General features: G+C 36.3%; 1 pseudogene; it reads right to left on the reverse strand.

Annotated features, from left to right (window-relative positions):
• Nucleotides 1-9,167: 9,167 nt before the first annotated feature.
• Nucleotides 9,168-11,570, reverse strand: LOC121969191 (annotated as a pseudogene).
• Between the last annotated feature and the right edge of the window lie 210 nt (nucleotides 11,571-11,780).

An 11,780-nucleotide genomic window follows, 5' to 3' on the forward strand; every position in this document is an offset into this window, starting at 1 on the left:
ATCTACAACAGAAAAATATAGAAAATAAATATCATATTCCACTAATAATTTAATTAGGCCTTTAATTAAATGATACTCCCACTGAATTATAGAACTTTTGTAGAATCGAGTCATGGATGTGGTCAAACCACACTCACTAGATTCTAACCAACTAGCTATAATTCTTGCGGGACAAGATCCACATCATACTACGCCTTGAGTTAGCTTTGGCTAAATCGCCGAAGAATTAGTATGATCGGTAGATAACTAATTACCAATTACATCTCTATGTAACTCTTGTGTATAGGATCAAGATCCGCATGTATATTAAAACTTGAGTTAGCTTTGGCTAAATCGCCCAAGAGTTAATATAAATGTGATTTTGACCTATCTTCCAACCATTGAAAAATGTCTATAGTTAAACCCGATCCAATTGAGTTAACTAGTTTTACTCAATCTAATTGAGTTTGTACTCACCCAAGCTTTGATAGGTGGGACCAAGATTGTCCTTCCGAACCCTACCAAGATAATATGCGTTGCTCTGCTTTGGCAGATTCAACAACAACATGTGATCGAGGTAGTGATGGGTATCAAAACGTGGTAGGCATTTTAGTTAACACGATTAAGATATAATCTAATCGTTAATGTGTATCATATATGCGATTAAGATCTAATCCAATCATTAAGATGTATCATATACGCGATTAAGATCTAATCTAATCATTAAGGCACTAATTAATTACTCTACTCTAGCATGCATCACATACACACAAGCAATTAATTAAATTTTGATTAGGTCATGGCCCTACTACAATTTTCTCAAGCCAATGAGAAGATCAGACGGTCAACCTACGGTCAATAGCTTCTTCAAGCTCCTCCCTTTGACCGCCATGTGTTGCTCGCACCCTCCTCGTAACTCCGTCTCGAGTGGACCTTCCACCGCTTCATTTTTTTACATTACAAATTTGAAACTCGAGTTACATTCGAGTCTAAAATCTATTTACAACAAGAATTAAATTAGAAAGGCACAACGCGCAGGTCGTGTATCAAATACAACACGCACAATCACACAAAAATGGCACGCAAGCCATATTATCAATTACAACACATATTTCAATTGGTTGGTTATTATATTTATTTCAGTTCAGTGTCAATTGATTAAGTATAATAATGTCCTTGAGTAGTAGGTTCTTATCTACAATATATCAATTGGTTGAATTGATAGTGAGATATTGTAGAGAACATTACTCTTAACTATTTTTAGTCAAGCATTAATATACAAAGGACAATATTAATGCGTTGAGACTAGCATGTAGGTCAACGGATGACTTGATCTCACAAGTCATGGATATGAGATATCAAGTTGACACATGGGTATATATTAGAGAATATATACTGAATGACCCGCTATGAGAATGTTTCATGGATCGTTATATGAGTGTCATAAACATTCTCATGTGATAATTGGTATGAATAGTCCTTTGACCTGAAGCCACTACAGTTCCCTACATAAGGAGTTGTGTACTTTGGTATCGGCAAACGTCACATGTAATAAGGTGGACAATAAAGTCGATCACTAGATATACAATAAATTATGCGGAAGGATGAGAGTGATGTAGATGGAATCTATCCCTTTCATATCACGAAAGCGATATCTGTGGGCCCCTTGATTACTAGGACACAAGAAAGCATGGTCATGCACAAATGAGTCAATATGAGATATTGAGCTTATTTTATTGAGTGTGTCTACTTAGAGATCAAGAAACACAAAAGTTGATAAGGGGATGACACGGTCTATGCCTCATTGATCAACCTAGAGATCAAGGATAGAGGGACCAAGTCATACAAGATATTAGCCACGGACAGGTTAGGTCGGATCTTGACCTTCTCGTCACTTGGGTAGTAATGATGCCTTGCTAGATGCCACTCATTGCTTATGTATCTAAATAATTTTAGATACATTGCCAATGTTACGAGAGCCTATTGGATCACACACAAAGAACACGTTGACTTGGAGATGGATTATGGGGTTAAGTTTAATCCGAATTATACACATTGAGTTAGACTCGAATGAATTCAAATTAGACTTATTGAGTAATGGGTTAGACTCATTGGTTTATTGGGTTAATGGATTATTAGGTTAATGGTTAATCCAATATTCTAAATCCAACCCATTAAGATTAATGAATATTAATAGAGATTAATATATCATTAATCAAAAGGAAGATCAAGAGACAAAAGTATTTCGTATTCATTGGATGAATACAAAAGACATTTGTAAAAGTAACCTTTAGGTGAAGTAACCTTTTTGGTAAAGTAACCTTTTTGGTGAAGTAACCTATTTGGTAAAGTAACCCTTTTGTGAAGTCACCTTATATAGATGAAGTGACCTTTTGGGTGAGTGTGCTCGTCTTGGTTTTGCTCTTCTTCCTTTTCTTCTCTTGGCCAAAAAAAAAAAACAACCTTGTAGAGTTGCTAGCACAACGAAGGCTGTTTCTTCTCCAAGTTGTGAGTTTGTGAGATGGACAGAGAACGTGTTGTGAGTTTGTGAGACGGACGAAGGACTTACCTTAAATGGTCCTACTCAATACACTTAGAGTGTACTAGTGTAATTTATTAGTCAAGATAAACTAATACCTAATTACACTACGACTTTATCGACGGTTTGTTCCTTTCCATCTTAGTCGTGAGCAACTATTAATAATTTATAAAGAACCGATAACATGATCTTCTGTGTGTGACACCACACATCATGTTATCTACAATATAAATTAATTGAACAACTACACTAATCATGTAGACATTTGACCAATGTGATTCTTATTTCTAAGTAAATGTTTACAAAAAGCTAGGCTTTTAGTATACATTCCAACAATCTCCCACTTATATTTAAAGACTATGCTGCCATATACCCTGCCATACATCTGATTCCCAACCCTTCATCATGCCCATCAAAAGCTCTTGACTTAAGGGCCTTAGTGAAAGGATCTCTCAGGTTATCACCTAATGCAATCTAGGCGGCAACAACTTCTCCTCGTTATACGATGTCTCGTATTGCGTGGTACTTGCGCTCTATTGTGTTTACTTGCCATATGGACTTATGGTTTCTTCGAGTTTGCTACTGCACCACTATTATTACAATAAATTATAATAATTTTTGGGCAAACCAGAAATCATGTCAAAGTCCATCATGAAGTTTCTCAGCCATATAACTTCTATGGCTGCCTTAGAGGCTGCCACATACTCAGCTTCTATGGTGGAGTCTGAAAAACACCTATGCTTAACATTCCTCTATACTTATGACTTCACCTCCTAAAGTAAACACAAAACCCCGAGGTTGGCTTACTATTGTCCCTATCTGATTGGAAGCCAGAATCCGTGTAACCCACAGGGAGCAAATCATTTGCTTGGTAAACCAGCATATAATTTCTAGTCCCTCTAAGGTATTTTAATATATGCTTTACGGCAGTCCAATGTCCTTGTCTAGGGTTACTTTGATATCTGCTAACCATGCCCACGGCAAAACAGATATCTGGTCTCGTACACAGCATTGCATACATTAGGCTTCCTACAGCCGAAGCGTAAGGAACTACCTTCATGTCCTCTATCTCCTTTGATGTCTTCGGAGACATCTCTTTAGATATAGCTACTCCATGCCAAAAAGGTAAGGAACCTTTCTTGTTGTTTTGCATACTTAAACGATCAAGGATTGTATCGATATATGAAGCTTGGGATAAACACAACATTCTTTTCTTGTGATCTCATGATCCCAAGAATATGTGCACATTCTCCCAAGTCCTTTATATCACATTACTTGGACAACCATACCCTTACTTCCGACAACACTTTGATATTGTTTCCAACTACCAAAAATGTCATCTACGTATAGTACAAGAAATACCACCACGTTTCCTATCACACTTCTTGTATACACAAGATTTATCCGGACACTGAATAAATCCATAGGTCTGGATTACTTCATTAAACCGGATATTCCAAGACCTTAAAGCTTTACTTCAGTCCATAAATAGACTGATTGAGCTTACATGCTAGATGTTTTTTTCCCTTTGCAATGAACCCCTCTGGTAGCTTCATATGGATATTTTCTTCAAGACTTCCGTTAAGGAAAACTGTCTTGACATCCACTTGTCAAATCTCATAATCCATATGAGCAGCAATAAATAAAAGAATCCGAATAGACTTTAAGTATGACTACCGGTAAAAGGTTTTCCTTTTTCAATAAGTCTTGCTTTGAAAGTTTACACCTTCTCGTCTATCCCTCTTTTCCTATTGTAGACCTATTTACACCCAATGGCTTTTACACCATCTGGTGGTTCTGCAAGCTCCCAGACTTTATTAGAATACAGATATTCTAATTCTGAATTTATTGCTCTTTGCAAAGATGTTGCATCTTTATCTTGGAGTGTTTCGTCATATGTTTGGAAATTAGGTTCATGTTTACCAATGATCCAGTCCAAAGAATTTCCCATAACATGAATATTTCAGGTTGCTTAACAACCTTCCCACTACGACGAGACACTGTCTGTAATTGTATATCATTTGTGATATGTGTTGCAGTTTCTTGTGATATTTCATCTTGTACAGTTGGTACTAGATTAGACATGTCCTTCATTATATCTTTAAGAACAAATTTACTTATGGGCTTGTGGTTCATTACTTAGTCCTCTTCTAAAAATCGGGCATTGATGCTAACCATGACCTTTTGATTTTTAGGACTATAAACCTCCTTTCGTTTCTCTAGGATAACCCACAAACAAGTGAACTCCTATTCATCTTATCAGTGTCTCCCTTCAGCACATGTGCTGGACTACCCTGAATCTGAATATGCTTCAAATTAGGCTTACGCATATTCTGTAATTCTATGTGAGTAGAGAGTTCTGACTTAGAAGGTACTATATCTATTTCTATTTCCAGAGTATATCCTCAAAACGAATTTGGTAATTCTGAATAACTCATCATCGATCTAATCATTTCCATAAGAGTCCTATACCTTCTTTCTGCCACACCATTTTGTTGGGGTGTACCAGGTGCAGTCAGTTGGGATTGAATCCCGACTTCTGATAAGTGACTCTTAAACTCTCCTAAGAGGTACTCGTCACTACGATCTCACCGTAGTGTCTTGATACTTTTACCTTGACATTTCTCCACGTCAGCCTTGTACTTATCAAAGCACTTAGACTTGCGGCGCATCAAGTAAATGTACCTGTGTCTCGAATAGTTGTCTATAAAAGAGATGAAATATTCGAGACAACCTCTTGCCTGGATAGTCAAAGGTCCACACAAATCAGAATGAACTAATTCCAACATATCTTTGGCTCCATACCCCTTAGACTTAAAACCTTCTTGGTTATTCTTCCTTCCAAGTAAGATTCGCAGGCTGGAAAGTTTTCCACTACCAATGAATCCAAAAGTTCATCGACTATCATCCTTTGAATCCTACTTAAGTTAATATAACCTAGGCTTAGATGCCAAAGATATGATTGGTTCATTTCTGAAGGTTGCTTTCTCTTATTAGAGTTAGAAAATGTGTTATTAATTTCCAATTTGTAGCATCGTGGAAGTTATAAATTGCCAACCAACGTACCAGAACAGATACCTTCCCTCTTTTCCTTGATAACAACTTTGTTATCAAAAGAGACAGTATATCAATCTTTAAATAGTTTTAGAAATTGAAATCAAGTTCTTTCTAAAACTTAGAACGTCAAGACAATCAATGTTTTATTCCTTTCAAAGGATAAACATCTCCCACTGCAATAGCTGCTACTTTTGCAGCAGTGCCCATATAGACGGTGTTTTTCCTTTCATATAATTGTCGGGTTTACTAGAACCCCTGCAATAAATTGTAGACATGATCAGTGGTTCCCGTATCTACACACCAGGTACCAGTAGATAACTCCACTAAACATGTAAAAACTAATAAATAAAATACACCTTTATTGTTCTTAGTTCTAAGAAGACAGTCCACCTTAATATCCAAGTCTTATTTCCAATCATTATAATTGAGACCACTAAGTCTATCCTATAGTATAACAGCTAGGGGATTGACCAACATTTTAAATCCTAAGAATCACAAAAATATTTGGTCAAGACCAACTCCTTAAAAATCCCCAAGAATTTTGTATGCCACGTTAGTGTGGACGTATACAAATTCAAAAAGGAGATTTTATTCATTAATTTTATTATCTCGTCAACCTTACTTTATGACGAATAAAATTAATAGTTAGTCTTGTCTTTGGTCAATTATTTGATCAAAACTTTGAATTTAAAATAACATTGATTACTCAAACAATATTATTTAAATTTACCAACACCTCAAACACCGGGAATTATGCATGCCACGTTAGTGTGGACGTATACAAATTCAACATTTGTAAGAGGAGGGTCTTACCCATTAATTTTATTATCTTGTCATCCTAACTTTATGACAAAAAAATTAATAGTTGATTTTCCTTTGGTCACGCAAAACAATAGCAGTGACTCCGTTGGGGAGGGTACTATTGAATGCGTCTAAGTGTATACCATTACTTGATACTTAGTCCATTAAATAAGATTATGCCCTTCAGTTGGAGAAGATCACATGCTCCTAAATAATTTCCTATAACCATCCATAAAGGAAGTTTGATCTAGTGATCCGCAACAAACCCATCGGTTGTGGAGGGAGGCACTCAAAGCCAACACGCAAGCTTGTTGCATCACTTACAAACCAATAATGGAGACCGTGGAATTTATTTAAAAATCCCTCTCCCACTTAGTTATTTAAGGTGAGGAATTTTAACTAATGCTAGCATACATCACATGCACATCACAGTAAATAAAAACAATAAATATGGAAATTAATTTTCCAACTATTATGGCTTCTTCCATCATTGTTCTTCGTGTGTTCCAACCCTGGTTGCTACTATCTTTAGCCACCCCCATCGGGTCCATGTTGTCGGGTTCATCGAGCTTCCTTTTCTATTGCGCCTCTGGTCCTCCAATAGCACCACGCTTCGCAAGGATACGATCCGTGACAAAAATAAAATTTTATATATATCGATCCTATATTCCACAAGGAATGTACATGTAATTTAGATCGAAACAAAAATGTAAAATCCTAATAACTAATACAGCTCCTGCCGTATTTAATATTACAATCATGCACACATAATAAAATGCCCTTGACATGTCCAAGGGTCTAATCACACAATATCTATATGCCATAATAGTTGGAGCCTGCAACCACAAAGTTAGCACATCCTACTATTATCCTGCCTAAATTATGTATGACATGTGCATAATCTATTTGAAAACCAAACCCACAGAGGTAAACCCTAGCTCTGATACCAATTGTTGGTTGGTCCTAGAAAGATCGTACCGGTTCCACTGTACAAAAATTTTATACAAGTGTAGAACCTTTCCTAAACAACCTATTATATTCTTTAGAAATTAAATTACGAATCACAAATGAAACTTAACATTATTGATTCCAAATTTAACTTATCTGTTCTTAATGGTTTACATTTGGATCGTAAGCGGAACTTAACACTATTGATCCAAATCCGCCTATGTTATAAAGTTGATTAAATATTTATTTCTAAACTCAACTCCCAGGTCAAACATGGCGAGGCACTAGGCCTTCTTGGGTATGGGATCATCCACCACTGCCTCGACAAAGCCTTTAATAGAAATTCAATATTTAATTTCCTAAACTAATATTAGGTTTAACCGAAAAGAACAATCGAAACACAAATTCGAAAAATAAAACAAAATAAACGTAACTTCGAAACAAATTCGAAACTCTAGAATCATATTCCTCTTGTGTTTGGAATTCATACAAAGAAAAACTAATATGATGCGGAAAACAATTACTAGTTATACCTTTCTTTGTAAGCAAATAACCTCTTGATCTTCTACCGTATTCTCTTCTAATCTCGGACGTTGTGTGTGCAATGATCTTCTGAGACGAGAACCACTAAGCTCCTTTTTCTCCATGCTAGATTCAGCCACCACCAATTCTCCAAGAGATGTAGAGGTCCAGCCACCACCACTAAGCTCCAAGGGATGCTAGAAACAAAGCCTTCTTTCTCTCCTTCTTCTCCTAGCTAGAACTCGGCCACCTTCAAGCTCCAAGAGATGATGAGATTCGGCCAATGAAGAAGAAAAAAAGGAAGAGGGAAAAGCAATAGGGATGGCCACAACCAAGGAGGAAAAGAGAGGAAGAAATAGAATAGAGTCGTTGCCCATGAAGGCACCTCTATCCCCTCTTTTATAATCCTTGGTCTTGGCAAATAAGGAAATTTAAATAAAAACGTCCTTAATTCCTTTGCCATGAAAAGGAAAATTTATTTAATTAAAAAATAATTTCCTTTTCATTATTTAACATGGTCGGCCACCTTCTAATCCCAAATAAGGAAAGTTTTAACAAGAATTAAAACTTCCTAATTTGTTTCTAGAAATTTTAAAATTAAAATTTCTCTAATAATTTATCCCTTCATGGTTGGTTATAAAAGGAAATTTTATAAATTAAAATCTCTCTTATTAAAACATGTGGATGATTTCCAAAAAGAAAAGTTTTCTCTAAAATTAAAATCTCCTTTCAATCTACAAATAAGGAAAGATATCAAATCGTCTCTTAATCTTTTGTAGAAACTTATAAAAGGATATTCTTAATTTTAAAACTCTCTTTTTGAATCATGAACATGGTTACAAAAAAGGAAAGTTTTATCAAAATTAAAATCTTCTTTCAATCTACAAATAAGGAAAGATTTCAAATCTTTTCTTAATCTTTTGTAGACACTATAAAATAAAATATTTAAATTTTAAACTCTCTTTTATAAAACCATGTTATCCACATAAGAAAAGATTTTAAAATAAAATCCTTTTAATTTTATTAGGGTCGGCCACATCATGCTTGGGCTCCAAGCATTGGCCGACACTACAACAAAAACATTAAAAGACAACGGTTAAAAATCGTTGTCGTAGGCCTTTTAAAACCGTTGTAATTGGTAGTGTTGTTAAATTTACAGTGAGATTTTACTCAAGTGGGGATTTGAAACCGTTGTCGTAGGCCTTTTAAAACCGTTGTAATTGGCAGTGCTCATTGGCTGATGCCTTCATGTATTCGTCAGTTAAATTTACATCAGGGTTCATAAATTTGAACCATAATGATGAAAAAGATGCACTTAAGGAGGAGACTTAATTTTTTTGAGACTTACTCAAGTGGGGATTTGAAAACAAAGAAGCATGCACCAATTGCCAAGTAGCACAGCAAGGGAACAAGCCCCTTTAAGTAATGTGAAGTTCCATCCTGTAAAAGTACCATTAGTTGAGTCTTGCAAGAAGAATTTTGGTTGAATCCTAGCATTTCAAAATAACTGAAAAACAACAACAGAAGTTAGTGTAACTAATAAGCATACCCCAACGAGTTACCTGTAACGTGAATGTGATTACTAGTATTGCCATGATCAATGAGCCCGTTTCTAATAGATTAAGATCAAGATCCATCTTGATTCCCGTTATCCAAGCCACCATAACACATAATGGAACCTTAAAAGGGCAAATTAGCACATTGTAAGCTATTCTTTAACATATACACAACATTTCATTTCAAAGCTACATCAAACTAAATCCTTACAACAAACATGGAGATCTGGGTTGTTGAACCAAGGGAAACACCAAGAGTAATATCCTGTGGGAGTTCAACAATTAAACTTCAGTTACTCATACAATTACATAATTAAACTATACAATGTGAGTAAAGACTCTACCAGCTTGTTCTTGAAAGCGAAGATAATGGCACTAGCATGTTCTGCTGCATTTCCAACTATTGGAAGCAAGATGATGCTAATAAAGTTCATAGATAGTCCCCATGAATGTAAAACCGCCTAAATGGATAGTTGCAAGCCAAAATGCATCATCGATGGAGGTTTGAATGATTAAAGCTAAATGTAAACATATTACTCAATGATGTTTGAATTGAAGCTTTCAACAAAGAAAACACACTATGATTAAGGCTACTGGTTGGTCAAGTTAGGTACGATAGGATTTATATATTTTTGAAATTAAGAAATACATATCATGAGAGATCAAAAATATACCTCATTGGTTTCTACAACATACTTAGATAACAAGGAAATCATAATGGCCATGGCTGCCAACCAAACCATCGCGCTTGCAAATCCAATCACTGGCTTATCTTCAGTTACCACATCATCATTGACGTCGTCTTCTTTCTCCTGCATTTATTCACCGAAATTAAGAGAATAAAGTTCATCACTTTTATTTTGGACGAAATTCTACACTTGTAAAGATTGTGTTTCTAATTTAATTGTTGCATTTCCATTCACTAATTCTACTAATTTACTCTTTATTCTTTCACCTCTTGTGATTTAAAAAGTCGGCGATGGGTCTTTAGCTGGAAGAAGAGGTAAGCAAGATAGCCAAGGAGCATGATGATGATGCAAGCTCTCGATAAGGCCAAGATCATGGATATATGAAGCTGTGCTATCCACCGTTTTGTCACCTGAGTTGATAGGATATCTGAACAACAACATCAGGATGTGGTAAAGTGCACCGAAGAGTAGAAGACCAGTGTTCACGTCAACTTTCTTCTGCAGAATTAATGGAAAAGATTAATTCGTTATAATCATGTCCAACTAAATAGCAGCTAATCAATCTGTGATAGCTTACTCGTTCGAAGAGTTGTTCCATGCGTAGGTTGGCCAGGCCACCAAAGAAAAGAGAGGTCCCGAGGACAAAAAAAGATTGGACAAGATGGATCCAACCAAGGAACACTTGACCACCTCAATCTTCCTTTTTTGCAAGGCAAAAAGAGCTATAATAAGCTCTGTGACATTCCCACATGTAGCATTGAATAGTCCACCGACTGTAGCATAAGAACAGGAGCTTATACAAATTTAGTGACAAACATAAAAAAAAAAAAAGGAGAAATAAATAATTAAACAAGAAGAACTACGTGTGCGCTCACCAGTTGGACCAGTATAAAAGGCAATCTGTCTACCAACGCCAATCAAGAAAGACAAGGTTATTACGGATTGAGTAAACATTATAGAACAGTTTATAATACTACAGGAAAAGATAAAGATCAGAAACGAAGCGAGAATATACTCTGTGAGAAAGCTGACTCACTCAGCAAGTGGTGTGAGGCCAAGCAAACTCAAAGCAAAAAGCCATTCCTGTTTCTCAAACAGTCAAAATAATAATTTGTCAGTGCTAAACAATAACTCCTTGACATCTTAACAACCACCGACCATGTCTTATTCAAACTCCAGCAGCAAAACAATTAAAAATTCCAGAGGGGAATTTCAACAAACACATGCCAAGCACATCAGCTAAAAAGGATTTATCGATCAATTAAAGAAACATACACGTCCGAAATGGAAGTAGTTGGCGGCGACGGCAAGAGGGATGGTAGGGAAGAGGATGAAGAGCTTGGTGCCGAGGAATATCTCCTGTAGGTTGGCGACCAGGTCCCTGACCAGTCCCCAGCGCACCTTCGACACCAGAGACAAGTCTCACTTTTTCCGCAGCGACGACGACGACATGTTGTGCGCCGTGCGCCACCCATGCTGCACCTCCTCCTTCTCCTTCTCCTTCTCCTTCCCCCGGCTGCCACCACCTAATTTAAAAGTATATGCAAAAAAGTTATTGTAACCCAAGATCACACCGAACCTTGGTTCTTCTTTCGTTGCATACTAGTATGCAGGAAACAACTGCCGAGAAACAAAGCCACCATTTTATCCCAGTAAACATCAAAGTTTATGCCAAAAGATACAGATTTT

This window comes from Zingiber officinale, chromosome 1B (genome assembly GCF_018446385.1).
Source record: "Zingiber officinale cultivar Zhangliang chromosome 1B, Zo_v1.1, whole genome shotgun sequence".
NCBI classification, from domain to species: Eukaryota; Viridiplantae; Streptophyta; class Magnoliopsida; order Zingiberales; family Zingiberaceae; genus Zingiber; species Zingiber officinale.